Source organism: Hyaena hyaena, unplaced genomic scaffold (assembly GCF_003009895.1).
Source record: "Hyaena hyaena isolate Hyena2069 unplaced genomic scaffold, ASM300989v1 scaffold_192, whole genome shotgun sequence".
NCBI classification, from domain to species: Eukaryota; Metazoa; Chordata; class Mammalia; order Carnivora; family Hyaenidae; genus Hyaena; species Hyaena hyaena.
The window spans coordinates 803450-814575 of record NW_024080825.1 but is presented as its reverse complement, the minus strand read 5'-3'; positions in this window follow the sequence as shown (position 1 = coordinate 814575).

The following is an 11126-nucleotide window of genomic DNA, read 5'->3' as shown; positions in this document are numbered from 1 at the left end:
TCTTTAATGTCTCGAGCACTTTTGGGGCATAGAGGGGAATACTTAATTTTTCTACTTTGATGTCCAATTTATTAGTCTTTATTCAATTATTAACATCCCCCTAAATATTCTTTTTTAAAAATGTTTATTTACTTTTGAGATGAGGGGTCAGTGAGAGCGGGGGACAGAGGATCTGAAGCGGCCTCTGTGCTGATAGCACAGAGACTAATGTGGGGCTTGAACTCATGAACTGTGAGATCATGACCTGAGCTGGAGTCAGATGCTTAACTGACTGAGCCACACAGGCATCCTTCCCCTAAATATTCTCATACCACTTTACAACCCATGAACCAAAAACTTATGAATTTGGCAAATTGTATGTCCCCAAATATTTAAACACTGATTGCAAATGAAATCAATTAAACTCTTCATGAAGCAGGTTTTCTTAAAAACTTTCAACATCTTAAAAGCAGACAAAACAATACTACAATGATTGGCCCCCAAAAGTCCATTATGAAAACAATATCATGGATTTAAATTTCTTTGTTCAATATTTCTAATATTATTTTCTTTATTCTTATTCTTTTTTCTCCCTGAGGTAGGATTTTCCTGACTTCAGCCAAAGAGTCAAGGTTTACCCGCTCCAGTAGGCTGAGGGTTCCAAGTGGGTTGCCTGGAGTTGATCTGGGACCAGGCACAAAGGTCCTGGCAGAGTGGGGCTTCCAGAGAGATTCTCCTGGACTTCATTATGCAGCCCTCCACCTATTTCATCAGGAACTGTCCTCTTTATGCTCAGACCAATCACAGATTCTGAATTTTTGCATGTGACCCTAATCTCTTGCACAGAATGATTCTACTTCTGAGTGTCTTATCTTTATTGTACAGCCCACTGTGTTCTGAGCGGGGCCTGGTCTGGTTCAGCTAAGTCCAAAGCCCTTGGTCAATTGGTTAACTGGAACTACATCCTTCCCTTCTCATCGGCTGCTAAGACCTACACTATTGTCAGCTGGAACGCTGAAGCAAGGGTCTAAGACGAGGCATTAAAAGCTTGAATTAAAGCAGTGGCAATGGAAATCAAAAGGAAAGAACGGTTTTCAGAGACTCCATGAAGGCAAAATCGACTTCTATTAAGTGGGAGAGAATAGTTTACCTCATGGAATCAAATAAAAATACATGTGAAGGTCCTTTGTGGCCTATAGGAACTACTAAATCCTAGTTGTTTTTGCTTCTGTTATTATGTTACCATTATGAGATGCTAAGGACAAAGCCTTAGGGAGTTCATCTAAACTGAGGGGGTGAACAACAGGATGGGAGGATGGGAGGAAAGGAGGCTGGAAAGAGAACCAAAAAGGATTGGTCAAAGAGGAGAACCAGGAGAGACAGGTGTCATGCAGACCAAGGGGGTGGGAGGCATGGGGACAGTCAGATGTGTTTTTTCCAGAGGTCCAGGAGAGAAGAGGTAAAGGCTGAATTAGGGTGGGGACAGTATGGGTGTGGGGGTGGGAGGAAAAAGGAAACAAAAGAAGAGAGTGATGTCTTAGAGACAAGTGGCAGATGGGGACTGTCTGGACATGCTGATGAAGGGCCAGAGGAGGAAGCTGGCAATTCTAAGGTCATGCATCTGGGGATGGGGGGCCTGGAAAGATACAGGAAAGGAAGGTTGGGGTGGCCCTGGGCCCTGCAGCGTAGAGTGAAGACCCCCTACTATGACCAGGTGTCACTATCCTTTGCAAACAACGCTATTCTGTCAGCCATGTAATCCTTGGCTTTCTAGCCTGGCTATCAACCTCCACTCAACTTCCACCCTTCTTATGGGAATTAGAATCAGAGAACTTCAGAACTGGCAGGGTCTTTAGAGGTCATCTGATCCACCCTCCACCTTCAACTACCACCATTAAACAGATGAGGACATTGAACAGAAGTGGCATGATTAGTGAGTGACAAATCTGGGATTAGAATCCTGGTCTCCTCACTCCCAATCTATTTTACCCCTGTCACTCAACCTGATGATTCTACTGCAAGAGGACTTGGCTCCACAGCACCCAATATCACCTGGCTGCTTAAAGAGACTTTTCCAGATAATAGGCTTTATTTTGGCTTACCAGACCTGAAAGCCTTGGCATTGGGGTAGTATTAGGGGGCTTAGTGATGGCTATGGAAGGTATGAGACATTAGAAAAGATGAGCCCCTTCTGTGCTTATCAAGGGAAATATTGGGAGGGGGGGTAGTTAAGGAAAGGCAGGTAGTCAGAAGTAGGGAGAGTTTAGAGGAATGAGTTAGAGGCAGGGGGATTGGAGAGGATGGGCTGCTCTAGGCTTAGAGAAGCTCTAGCTTAAAGCCTTTGTGAAGAATTGAGAGAGGGAAGATAGAGGGATGGTGGTGGTGGGCTATTTCCTACGGGAATGTGGAGCCAAAGACCAAGGACATGAGGACTCAGTATAGGATCAGGTGGATGGCTTTATCCAACTTGCAAGAACCATAGCCCAGCCCCCAAGCTGGCAGCACCTCTCTGTCTCCCTTGGGGCTCTGACCACTCTCTTTTGATTGCTGGTGGTAATTGCTCTCCATTTGGCCATTACTTATCTCATTAATTGCCTAAAGGAGAACATCAGCCTAGGGTGGGGGTGATTGGCAAAGAAAGCAATGGGGAGGGAGTACTCTAGGGGAATGGATATGGGCCTGGACCTGGGATGGGGCTGGAGTGTGGTGGAGAGTGGGTATTGTATATCTGGCTCCAGTCAGCTGTAATCCTCTGCCCATATCTAGTGTGGTGGAACAATTTTCAAACTCTAATATGGACACCAATACTTTCAACTCTCCAATACCCTACCATCCCTGATGCAGTCATATCCTCCATGTTTCCTCCTCCACCGTCTCATCACCACCATAGCCATTGTAGTAAACAGCCTCTAAGGTAACTCCCAGTGGCCACTACCTCCCAGCATTCATGTCTTTGTATAATCCTAACTTGTCAAGTATGGGCTGTATTAGTGTTGGTGAGGATGTGGGGGGAAAGGAACCTTCATGCACTGTTGGTGGGAATACAAGGTGGAGCAGTCACTGTGGAAAACAATATGGAGATTCCTCCAAAGCTTAAAAATATAACTACTCCATGATCCAGTAATTGCACTATGGGGTATTTACCCAAAGAAAACAAAAGCACTAATTTGAAAAGGTATATTCACCCCATGTTCACTGCATCATCATTTATAATAGCCAACATATGGAAGCAGCAACTTAAGTGGCCATCAAAACACAAATGGATAAAGAAGATGTGATATTTATACACCCACACACAAACACACACATGTGTGTGTGTATAAAAGAAGTTGTGATATATATATGTTACATATATATATATATAATGAATATTATGCAGCCTTAAAAAAGGATGTGATATGTTATTTGCTGCAACATGGATGGACATAGAGGGTATTATGCTAAGTGAAATAAAATCAGACTAAGAAAGACAAATACCACATGATTTCACTCATATATGGAATCTAACACAACAAATGAATAAACGAAATAAATGCAGAATCAGACCTATAAATGCAGAGAACAAACTGATGGTTGCCAGAAAGGAGGGGTAAGGGCATGGACAAAACAGGTGAAGGGGACTGGGAGATACAGGCTTCCAGTTATGGAATGACTAAGTCATGGGAATAAAAGGCGCAGCATAGGGAATATAGTTAATGATACTGTAATAGTATTGTATGGTGACAGATGGCAGCTACACTTGTGGTGAACATAGCATAACACATAGAGCAGTTGATTCACCGTTGTATACCTGAAACTAATGTAACATTGTGTGTCAACTATACTCAAATAAAAAAATTAAATTATGGGCTGTATTTAATGACCCACTTCTAGTGAATAGAATTCAGCAGAAGGGATAGGATGTTACTTCTAGATTAGGTTACAAAGAGACTGTAGCTTCTGTCCTGGGTATTCTCTCACTTGCATCAAGGAAAGCCAGCTGCCATGTTGCCAGCTACTCTATGGAGGGGCCCATGTGACAAAGAACTGAAGGAGGCCTCAGGTCAACATTCAGCAAGGTCCAAGAGCCCAAGAGGACCTGAATCCTGTCAACAATCACATGTGTGAATCTGGAAGCAGATCTTCCTCCAGTACAGACTACAGATGAGATTGTAGTAGCCCTTGCTGACACCCTGGTTGCAGTCATATGAGAAAACAAGCAAGATGCATCCAGCTACACCATGCTCAGATTCCTCTCCTGCTGAAACTATGAGATAATAAATGCGTGTTGTTTTGAAGTATTAAGTTTTGGGAGTACTTTGTTATGCAGCCATAGATAATTAACACGGCCACTATCACTACCACTATTACCACCATCACCATCATTATCCCCATCACTACCACCATCTTCAAACTCACATCATCAGCATTACCACCATCACGACCAAAGCCACCATGCTCTCAAACTCACCACCGTACTTACCATTACAGCTACCAGAGCTGTCACCATCCCCACCTCTACTTCAAATGTGGATTCTATCATGAGTACCACCACCACAATCATCACCTCCAGCTATAAATGTTTTCCTAACACCCAGTATGTACCAGACTCTATGCAAGCCCCAAGGTTACAAAGAGGTAGGAGACATAGTCTAGGCCCTCAGAGCATCACTTAGGGACTCTCTTGTGGGATCAGGACACATTCATAAAAAGTGAATAGTAAGTCAAGAAAGTCTATCCTTATTGCCACTTTGCATGGTAGCAAGACTTCATGGAGACCTCAGAGGATGGGTGAGATCTGCATAGGCAGAGGGGGGAAGGGAAGACATGAATAAGCCTGATGTATCAGATGAAAAATAAAGTGAGGAGATCCGGCCAGAGTGGAGGACCATGCAGGGTGGACAGTGGGAAATGAAGTGGGAACCAGAAAAGAAGCACACAAAAGTATAATGCATTTGTGAAGGGCTCTCCACCTTCCAAAGCACTCTCTATGTTCCTTGGTTGAGTAGTACAATCTGCTTAAAGATCCACCCAGGTTCCCATCTCAGCCAAGGGAGCCAGGACTGGGACCGAAGCCTTGCACCTTCTGCTCCAACAAGAGGCAGCACCAAGTCCTGTGGTTCAGCTAGAGTGATAGATCCTTGCAGCATATGACAACGACAACGGGCAAGCTATCCAACCTCATGTTGGTTATACCTCCTTCTCAGGCTGTTAACAGTAGAGACCAGAAAGCATATGGAAAACACTGCAGGTGTTTCCAGGCAGCCTGGAAGTGAATGTGAATTCCATCCTCTAGGCTCTCTGTGCCCTCTCCTGCCTAGCACCTTGTTCATTTGCCTGAGGGCTGGGCAGAAGTTGCCTTATTAGCATCCATTGCACAACTCAAGGGGCACCATTCCCTGTACACATGAGGGTAGGAGGTTGGAAAGAGATACTATTGACCAGTTGCTTCTAAAATAACCTCTGTCTCCAGAATATCTTTCAGGATTGGTCCAGGAGAGTCGACTCTTCAGTTCAGGTCTGTTCGACCGAAAAGAAACAAACAAACAAACCTCATCTGCCTTTTCCAGAGAAACTACTCCTTCTACTCACTGGGGAGAGTGGGACTCAGAGCCAAGATCCTAGGGCTGGAAAGAACCCTCGAGCTTCTGGATGAAGCTCGGGCTCATCCTTCAGCCAGGGAACATATTGCAAATCCCCATGAAACAAGACAATGCTATGTCACACTTGTTTACAGCTTTCTTATCCAAGGCTTTGTTGACACTCGCCACCACCTTAGGACATAGATAGGCCTTACTATTTGCTTCATCCCCACTTTATAGATGAGGATGAGAGCTCAGAGAGGTGAAGTGATGATACCAAGACCACTGTAGTGGTGAATGGCCAAGCTGACCTCAGGATGCCAAATGCCATGTTGTCCCCCAACCCATACCACCCCAGGCTCAGAGATGCTCAGTGACTTGCATGAAGTCCCTGGGCTTAGACACAGCAGGGGGGTTAAAACCCAGGCCTCCTCTCCAGCCCCTAGAGCAGTGTTCTTTCTGCTCCATCACCCTGCACCGGGTAGAAAAACTGCTGCAGGGAAACACAAGTTTGGCAGTGGGAAGGGAGAAATGACGGGAGGGTTGGGGGTGGAGCTGCAACCCTGCGGGTGACTGCAGAGGATGGGGTCGATAAGGAGATGGGAGTGCTGGGATTCCAGGGTCCCTAGTTGGCTGGGGCTGGGACCAGCCCTCCCCACTCCATCAGGCCTGAGGCTGCAGGCTGCCAGTGTTCCTCCGCCAAGACCCCTGGAGAGCCCGAAATCAAATATTCCTCTTCCCCTGTTCAGGCAGCCTTATTGCCATTGACAGCAAATGTATTGCTCTAATCTTTTCTCATTTTGCCAAGATGGGCTCCATTCTGACCTCCCTCCCAGCCTTGAAGGCTTCACAGAGGTGGGAGGGATGCACTGAGGTGGGAGGGAGGTGCAGGGGCTGGGCTGTAAACGGAGCAGCTGCAATGATCCCAGATTTGGTATGGCCTTGTCTCTTGAAGGCTGTAAAACTTGAAAATTGGGGGATGTCTGGAGTGAACCCATGACTGAAGGTTCCCCTGTGAAAGCAGATGGGAAATGCTTGGTGGGCAATGAGGAAACAAGCCCTCGGGGCCCCAGGAAAGCAGATTTCTGCAGAGCAGATAGGCCTGGTGTGTGTGTATGTATAATATGTATGCGCATGTGTGTTGCAGCCAAAATTCTAAGCTTAGGAGGTAGTCCTGTTGAGATGGGGACAGGCAGGGTGTGCCCACCCTCTCCAGAGTGGCTGGCTTGCCCCGCCTGTCCTGCTGTCCACTCTGCTGCCCAGAGAAGCCCTGCCAATATGAATGGCCCTTCCGGTTGCCTCTCCTTCTGGTCTTCTCTGCTTAGATGAACACTCAGGCTCAGCAAATCTCAGAAAGGTACCCTGGAAGGGCCAGAGGTGTGGGAGGGCAGAAGGAACAAGGCTTGGGAGACATTCAGCCTGGGGCTCAGGGATGGTACCCCAAGCCCAGGCAAATGGGGAGAGGGGGGCCATATAGGGCACAGTGGTTATGGGAAGGAATTTGCTGCTTAGAGCCAGCAGGGGTACATAAGAGAGGAATAGCAGATGAGTACAGGTTGGCCAGGGAGGAGAAAGGGGTGGCCCATCTACAGCAAGAGTGAGGCATTACGGGGTGAGGGTCCAGTGCTCTGGCCCAAGGGGCCTGGAGGCTCTGTGTCATTCTTCATTTGTTCTTTTTAAGTTTTTTTATTTGGAGAGAGACAGAGAGTACAAGCGGGGGAGAGGGAAAGAGAGAGGGAAAGACAGAGAATCCCAAGCAGGTTTGAAGTCACGAAGGTGAGATCATGACTTGAGCTGAAATCAAGAGGTGGACACTTAATGGACTGAGACACCCAGGCACCTCTTTCTTCACTTGTTCTGCTAAGATCAAGCCTGAAAGAGAGAGAGAGAGAGAGGAAGAGAGAGAGAGAGCGCGCTTATCCTGGGGTGGTGCAGTCTCTGTGTCCATCATGGTGAGCACCCCTCTGTCTGTGTGTACCTTCAGGTTGGGTTGGAAAGTCTTCTGGATCCTGACAGTTTGAGTAGACATTCTCAGCCTCTGAGGGTTGTGTGTGGGAGCCCACTTCCCTCTTTAAGCTTCTCTGGGCCTTGCCAGGGAGAAATTCCTGACTGGAGAGGCTGAGCTGGGTCAGAGCCCTGCTCAGGGTTCAGCAGAGTCAGTGGGGTGGGGGGTGGTAAGAGAGTGGAGGGAGACTGCTGGCCTCTCCTGTCCTCCCCTCTGGCTGTGAGCTGCTGCCTCCTATTGCCAAGCAATAATTATTCCCTTTTTATACAGAATTCCCTGCCTGAACTGACCTTCTTGCTCCTCTCTGATTGTCCCCAGCTCCACCTTCAGAAAGGCTTCCCTGCCTCCCCAGGTCTTCATCAGTTCCCTGCATTCCTGAGGCGCGTGCCAAGGCCATGCAGGATGGCCATCTGGGCCTTGTTTTGTACCTTTTCTTCCCTCAGTCCCTTCCCTTTGCCCAAGGATAGCTGAGGTAGAATGTGAGGACCATGCTATGTGGGAGACTAGGAGCTGCAGCTCAAGGTCCAACCAGATGGGAATTACGACTCCCTACCAGAGGTGTATGTACAGTGCTGAGTGACCTGGGACACAGGTCACTGTCCTCTCTGGGTCTCTTACCTCCCCAAACTGCAGAGATACATCTCTCTTATAGAACCTTACGTGTAACAGGTCTCAGTGGTCTACAGACCCAGGACTGGAACCTTGGGTCCCACCTTGTCCTAGTTTGGAACTGTCCTCTGGCCCATGGGCCTCAGTTTCCACTCATATGGGGACTGCAGCGCCCCCTGGTGGTATAAAGCCCAATCTCCACTGCAGCTGGGTAGGATGGTAATTGCAGAGCTTTCAGAGGATACTTAGACCAGATGTTTCCAAAGTTTTTATTTCCAAAAAATTTTTTCCATGATCCTGACATGATAACAGTTGTATTTTTTAAAAGTAAACTCTATGCCCCATGTGGGGCTCAAACTCACAACCACGAGATCAAGAATCACATGCTCTACAGACTGAGCCAGCCAGGCACCCCAACAGTCGTATTTTTGATAACTATTGGTTGAGATACTTAATGACCAAATTCTGGATTGCATCATTAAAACCCATTTGTATTTTATTCTTCCCCCAGAAATTACACAGTTCCCCACAGACGAGGTCCTCAGAGTCTTCATGGAGCCAGAGGCTGAATTTCCTGTGATCACTCCAAGGCTTCTACAGTTTGGGAACCACAGATTGAAACCACTCCTCTCATCATAGATGATGAGACAAGCTAAGAGGTATGCAAGGTCCCTCACACTGTGATATCAAAGTTCTTTCCGGTTTTACCCCTCCTCACCAATCAAGATCCTTGCTTTTCTGCCACACTGGATCAGCTTCTCCATTTTCTCTGAACACTTCCTGACCACTTTACTTCCTGCTCCCTTCCGGGGTTGGGATCCTGTGTATGTTTCAAAGCTCAGCTTAAAGGCCTCTTCTTCCAGGAAGACTTTCCTGATCCTCAGCCAGAAGTGGGACTGGCTCTCCCTGAACCCCAGAACACAATCCCCATCTCTGCACTCTGCCCTCTCTATACCCGGCTGCACCCCATCTCAGTGCTTAGAACACTGCCTGGAACGCAGAAGTGCTCAAAACATCACGGTTTAATTGACAGAACAATAAATCTCGAATGGAGGAAGGGAGTGGGACCTCTAGAGATGAAGATCAAAGAAGGAACCGAGAGAGGCAGGAGCCTGGACAAAGCAAGAAGGATGAAGACGAACACCCGAGTGTGATTAGACGGACTGCAGCCAGGGACCGGGTCTCCCCTCGGCCTGCCAGGCCTCTCCCACTGCCCGGGGACCCACGGTGACAGTAGCTCTGTCGCGACTTCTGGGCAGGCAGCCCGGCCCTGGAGAGGTGGGGAGCGGGGGCGGCGGGGTGCGGGCGCGCTCCGGCGGTCACCCGAGTCCTCGCCATTAGCATAAATCCCATTAGCGGCTCCCCGCGAGAGGCGGCGAGGCGGGCGGCGGGGTGGGGTTGGGGGGGAAAGGGCTCAGGTGATCGCCCTCCCCCTCGGGCTGCGAGGGCGGGCGGCGCGTCCCAGGGCTCACGCATCCCGACGGCGCGTTAGGAGGGTGAGGCCCTTTCACAGCCATTACCTCGCTGGCACCGCAGAACCACCCGGCGAGTGAGCGAGTGAGACTCGGGAAGCAGGAGATTAAATAACCAAGCCCAGATCTCGCCTCTAATAAGTGGCATAGCCGGGAATCAAACCCATGCTTTCTGGCACCAGCTTTCACGCTTTTCCCACAAGAGGTGCAACCCCAGATGCCTCCCTAACCAGAGAGCTACCTACAGTTAGGGAAGAAAAGGGCTTAAGACAACCCAGCCTCCCCCGCCACACACACATACCCTCACCTTTTCTGTGCCTTCTTCTCACCGGGCTGGTGCAGCAGGAAAGGTGCTTGAGTGGAACTGGGGTGGAGGGGGTGGGGGGAATGGTGGTGGTGCGTTGGGTCGAGGGAGGCATAGGAGGGCAGACAGTGTTTTCAACCCTCATGGCTACCACCATCCACTGAACTCACTTCTGCTCACTTAGATGCCCGTTAGAGCTGCAAAAGCAAGAGAATACGGCAGTAAATTAGAGGAATACAATCTCTTGTTCTCTGGGAGTTTATAGTTTAGTAGGGAAAATAAGGAATATTTCCTGAGCACTTTCTGTGTGCCACGTACTATGCTAGGTGCCTTACATGGTATCTCATTTATTCCTCCAAACAACTCTAAGTAGGTACTATTATGATTTCCATTTATAGACAAGTGAGCAAAGGCACAGATGACTTGTGAACAGCCATGTAACTGGTAACTAGGAGGATCAGGAAGATGTACAAATGAGGTGACATGTATGAAAGGCGGTGCAGGGGGAGCAGGGTGCTAGGGGAGCTTCTAGCAAACGTGCTGCTCCAGGCCTCGGAGACTTTCCTGAAACAGGTAAATCTCTCTCTCTTTTTAAGTTTATTTATTTATTTTTGAGAGAGAAAGAGAGAGAGAGAGAACACAAGCTGGGGAGGGGCAGATAGAGAGAGGGAGACAATCCGATGCAGGCTCCAGGCTCTGAGTTGTCAGCACACAGCCCAATGCCATGAACCATGAGATCATGACCTGAGCCGAAGACAGACGCTCAACGGAATGAGCCTCCCAGATGCCCCTGAAACAGGCAAAACTTAAGCCTAAGTTTTTAAGCTGCCCTTGTAGGGTGCATAGAACTTAGCCAGGTGAAAAGGCAGTGGAGATATGGAGGAAGAAGTGCAAATAAGTGCTAGGACGGTCAGGAAGTGCAGCTCCGGAAGCAAGCCTGGCCTGTTTAGGGAGCCTTGGTAGGGATTTTGGTCTTTACTGAGGAGGAGGTTGAAATCATTGATGATTTCAAATGAGACAGAGACATGATTAGAGTTGCATTAAAAAAATGTTTATTTATTCATTTTGAGAGAGAAAGCACGGGTGATGGAGAGGCAGAGAAAGAGAGAAAGGGAGAGAATCCCAAGCAGGCTCTGCACTGTCAGCACAGAGCCTGACTCATGGCTCATTCTCATGAACCGTGAGATCATGACCTG